Source organism: Lolium rigidum, chromosome 2 (assembly GCF_022539505.1).
Source record: "Lolium rigidum isolate FL_2022 chromosome 2, APGP_CSIRO_Lrig_0.1, whole genome shotgun sequence".
Taxonomy (NCBI): domain Eukaryota; kingdom Viridiplantae; phylum Streptophyta; class Magnoliopsida; order Poales; family Poaceae; genus Lolium; species Lolium rigidum.
The window spans coordinates 181,657,732-181,663,144 of record NC_061509.1 but is presented as its reverse complement, the minus strand read 5'-3'; the positions used below and the strand labels follow the sequence as shown (position 1 = coordinate 181,663,144).

Below are 5,413 nucleotides of genomic sequence, written 5' to 3'. Positions count from 1 at the left end.
ACGGAGACTTGGGTTCCAGTCCGTTCTACGCAACGCCTGCTAGAGGGGATGTGGCTGGCAGACGTACCTCCGACCACCGCCTTCCGTGCCGTCGCCACGAAGTGCTCTATTTCACGATGCAGGCGGAGGCGGATATCCGCTCGTCCGCTCCGTCCGCGCCGCTAAAAAGGCCCAAACGGCCTAGCGGCTAGGCCACATAAGCAAGGCGGCCTCACAGACTATGTTTATTTGGCCCGCCAGGCCGTCCACCCGCTAAGAAAAAAAAGACTCGCTCGAAGCAAACGAACCAGAGTAGATAGGGCACGCCGCCACGCTGGTCGCCGCCGTCGGGCCAGCGCCTTGCTCGTCTCTGCCCAGCTCGCCGCCTCCCTGCACCTAGCTCGCCGCCTCCCTGCACCCTGCTCGTATCCGCTCGTATCCTTCTGCGTCCCCGGCTCCCTTGCCGTCGCCGCCTCTGGAGAGATGGGCGCGGAGGTGGGGGAGGGCAAGATTCCGGCGGAGGAGGGAACGAATCCAGCAGATATGGAGGTGCACAAGAATCCTTCAGAGGAAGAGGACAGGAATCTGGCGGGACAGGTAGCAACCCTTCTTTGATACTTCTCTTCCCCATCGATTCAGTGTAAACAGTATTGGTAGTATTTCCTGTTCCAGGCCTGTTTGTCCTGAGAGGGAGACTTTGACTTCTGACTACTCCAGTCTCTCAGTTTCCACTCACATCCATATCCTTCTAGGTAGAAGAGGACATGATATTCCACATCCATGTAAGAAAATCATACACATGGTAAAGATTTATCTAAAAAGTTAGATTAGATAGACACTATTTTGGGTGTAGATACATTCAGATCACATAAATTTAAGATATCCTTTTGCCTTTTACGAACGGAGGAAGTATTATATTTATGGAGAAACTTATATGATGTCACGGTTCATTACATTCTATTTTGTGTGTTTTCTATGAAAGCTTCCAGTATGTGTTTAGCTTTCGAAGGAGATCAGCTAAACTGAACAGACTGTAAAACATGTAAAAACAGTTAACCAAATGAGATTTTTGTAATCCACAGCAATACCAAACTCAGACTTAATTTGCCGTCCCGTCTAATGTCTAGCTCCAGCAAGCGAAATCTGGGCATATGGCAGCCATTGCAGCAACTGGACTAGGCAGTATCAGCATTTTCTTTTTGAAGGATTCCATGTGCATTTCATATGACAACAAAAAGTACAGTGAATTTGCGCACAGACACACAGGTGAAACAGGAGATATATAAACAGGACTATGAAAGCCTATATTTCACAGCCTGATTGCTAGGTGTTCGAGTACTTCGTTGGGGTTGCAGTACTAATTCATACCCTGGATTCCGGAGGCGATTATGTGGAGAGGCTTTCATGTTTGGGTACCTGGACTGACTGAATTTGTTTGCCAACACCTTTAATATACCCTACATCTTACTTGTAGTTTCCTGTCTTGTCTATCTCATGTAGCACCTACTGTGAATTTGCGCACCGGGTCATTATCCATTGTTCTACAGATCTGCCTAGTTCTGATTTAATTCATAATTCCTGCAACTTGTGATGGCTTTATTGAGTACTGTAGTATCCTGGCTTGGTGATAATGTTCAGTAAATGGTGGTCTGAACATTTGATGTTGGCGTAACAACCTAAAGGCAGCTGGGATGGCTTACATTTTCTGTTCTTTTTTACAGGTGCATCTGAGAAGTCTCAGTGAAGATGGTTGAACTCTTCTTTGTCTCACATGCCTCAAACTAAATGGCAGGTTTTCTACCAAGAAAGCGAGTGCCATGAAGAAAGTGAACCAACAGATAATTAGCTTGCGGAAATCAAACAGGTAAACATTTGTGAGAGCTACTAGTTGCTTATAATATGTACTATGAAACCTTACTAGTTATTTATATTCCGTTAGCTCAATTGAACAAACATGATGACACTTTCTTCTTGTATGAACTAAACTTTGGTTCAGCTCACGGAGACATTAAAATGCCATTTTTATTGTTAAGAACTAAAAAAAGGTTGCTTCACAACAGAGGCTCTGATTTCATATCCAAAGCAGTACAAATAGAACTAGCTGTTTTAGGATTGGACATTGATTAAGTCAGTACAAAAGCACTGTACAATATATGCATATTATTGGCAATATTCTAATACTGAAGATCATATCTTGTTTTTATAGGAGGAGGCTTCTAAGATCAAGGCTACTGGAAAGGCGTGGTACCAGACCATGATCTCTGACAGACTACACGGAGTTTGATGTGTTCTCCAAGTGGCTCAGCGTTAGCCAGTGATCTTCTGGCTGGAGTAGTAGCAAGTTTATCATCTTACCTTAAGATCCAGAAATCATGATTTATGTTACAACTGTGATATGGTATCTGTTATCTGGAGTTTCAGACATTCTATGCTGTTTTGGTAGTTCTTTTCCGGGAGTGTTTTACCTATGGACACATCTGGAGACATAGTATATGGTCATGCACTCATGCTTTTCTGTCAACTTTGCTTTTCATTATGGTTCATATTGGATACTTCTTATTTTGCTTTTCTGTCAACTATACACCTGTGCACTGTGAAACTAGTAGTAGAACACTGAAAAGATCCGTTAGTCTGCCAGGTTCAAATGTAGATGAATGGATGAGATCGCTGAGAAGATCTTGTTACTCAACAACCATGGCAGGTAGCACCCACCTAAACACCGGTACTTCTACTTGGCAGGCACCATCAGCAATCATTGTCGCCAATCAGGAAAGACAGTGGCGTACACTAGCCGAAGCTACGCACACGCCCATCCATAAGAACAGCCCCACCCAGCAACGCGCACGCGCTCAACTGCAGCTCCCCTATTCTCCACGGATGTTGGCGGATGTCCGCCGGAAACGACGGCTCACAGAATTAGCGGACGCGGACGTCGCTAATTGCACAACTAATCTTGGCGGATGGAGCGGACAGGATGGACGGGGCCGGCGGCCTGTCCACTTGCATCGTGAGCTCTATTCATTCCTTTGCCCCGGGACACAGAGGAGATGCGACGTGGCTGCCTGGAATGAGCAGAGTGCTGTGCCCCTTGTTGTCACTGTTTGGAGCATGACGATGGATCGTGTCCTGTCCGTCCACATACCCCGTCAGCCTTGCTGTTGACATCTTCTCCAGGTAAGGTGGATCCGCAGTTCTCCAGTAAAACAAAAAAAATCCAAATTGCCTGTTCCAGTTTATCCCCTTGTAGTTATTCTTGTGATTCTGTTAAGTTACTGATTTATGGTTTTTTTGTTCCTTTTTTTGTTCAAGATGGTAGGATCGATCATTACATTGCTAGGTAGATTCAGGTCAAGTATATGTATAATGGCTTAGGAAAATTAGCCTAGCCAACATTATCTGGAAGCACGGAATATCTCGAGTAGTAAGCTTGCAGTTATATATTCAGCCATCAACATCACAAGGGACAAGTGCAAATGCAATTTGAAATCGGTAAACTATTGTTGTTTAGTTTTCTGCATGACCATGACCATTTTCTAAGTATATCTATGTACTTTTAGTCCCTAACAGAGTTGTTGTAGGCCTGCGTCTGGACTCTGGAGAAGTAAAAAAACAAAAGAAACTTAGCAGCTTGGTGTCGATGAGGTGTTCATAGAAGGACATGTAGATAGATGTAAAGATGTCAAAAGTTGCTGGTACTGAGACTTGCAACATCCATTAACACTCCTGTTAATTCACCAATCTATATATAACATAGTACTTGTGTTGTATTCCTCATGTCACACTAGTAGAAAACCTCTCATCCATCTAAGACTTTAATACCGGTTCCCTTACGAACCGGTATTAAAGGAGGCATTTGTACCGGTTCGGACGCTCAGGCATTCGTACCGGTTCGTTACGAGCTTTCGTACCGGTTCGTGTTAGGAACCGGTACGAAAGGTCTTCGGCCAGAATGGCAGGTGAGGGTGGGGCCAAGGTTGGACCTTTGGTACCGGTTTGTGTTAGCAGCCGGTACTAAAGGGTGCCTCATATGCTCACTGCCCCTGCCCCGCCCCCGATCCATTCTCATTTTCATCTCTCTCACATTTCTAAAACTTTTGCACCTCTCACACTCCAACAAATTTTCATTCTTTCTCCACCATTTTAACAAGATTAACGACCTCCATCTATCCAAGGGTTAGCAATATCATCCTTTCTTCCGGCGTTCCTAATTTAGCTCATTTCTTTGGTAGTTTAACTCGTACTATTTTTCTAGTGCTAGCAAGGTGTTTGATGAAATGCCTAAGTTAGGGATTTTACTTTTTTATAATCAATTTGAGCTGAAATTATGGTATATTTTGTAGGTTTTAATTAGTATCATCCCCGTCCTCACCGCCGTCGATCGCTAGCGTCGTCCCCTAGCCGAGCACCGTACAACCTCGGTGAGCCTCTTCTTTTTATAAAAAAAAACTTAGTTTTATGTGATGAACTTGAATATTAATTAAGTTGGTCACTCATATATCCATGATGTTGTGTACTTAATGATTTTTGATATACATATAAAATGCAGATGAGTCGACAATGGATGTACGGTGACCGGTGCCATCCCGAGTTCATTACTTGGCATGCATTATTTTCTCAACGTGGCTGAGGCAAACAGGCGGTCGAATGGTTTCATGTATTGTCCATGTAGTTCCTGTAAGAATATGAAGGATTACTCTACCTCGAAGACCCTTCACGTCCACCTGCTGGAGAATGGTTTCATGCCCAGCTATAATTGTTGGACCAAGCACGGAGAAAGAGGGGTTATATTGGAAGACAACGAAGAAGAAGAGGATAGTGACAACTATCCCTTATTCACTGAAGACGGTGGTAGTAGAATGGGGGAAGACGAAGCTGAAGAAGAGCTCATTTTCGATGAGCCGATTTTTGATGACCCGGATGACGATTTGGGTCGGGCCATTCTTGATGCGAAGATGAACTGTGGAAATGAAAAGGAGAGGTTGAAGTTGGAGAAAATGTTAGAGGATCACAACAAACTGTTGTACCCAAATTGCGAAAATGGTCAGAAAAAGCTGGGTACCACGCTGGAATTGCTTGCAGTGGAAGGCGGAGAATGGTACTTCGACAAGGGATTTGAAAAGTTGCTGAAAATAATAAAGAAGATGCTTCCAGGGGAGAACGTGTTGCCCTCTAGCACGTACGAAGCAAAGAAGGTTGTCTGCCCTCTAGGATTAGAGGTGCGGAAGATACATGCATGCATCAATGACTGCATCCTCTACCGCGGGGAGTACGAGAATTTGAATGCATGCCCGGTATGTAGTGCATTGAGGTATAAGATCGGGCGAGATGACCCCGGCGATGTTGAGGGTGAGTCCACCCCCGGGAAGAGGGTTCCTGCGAAGGTGATGTGGTATGCTCCTATAATACCACGGTTGAAACGTTTGTTCCGGAACAA

General features: G+C 44.6%; 1 long non-coding RNA gene across 1 annotated transcript; it reads left to right on the top strand.

Moving 5' to 3' along the window:
* Positions 1–1,799: 1,799 nt before the first annotated feature.
* On the top strand, positions 1,800–2,478 carry LOC124687791. Its single transcript, XR_006998304.1, has 2 exons — positions 1,800–1,843; positions 2,186–2,478. It is a non-coding gene; the product is annotated as an uncharacterized LOC124687791 (long non-coding RNA).
* The last annotated feature ends 2,935 nt before the right edge of the window (positions 2,479–5,413 follow it).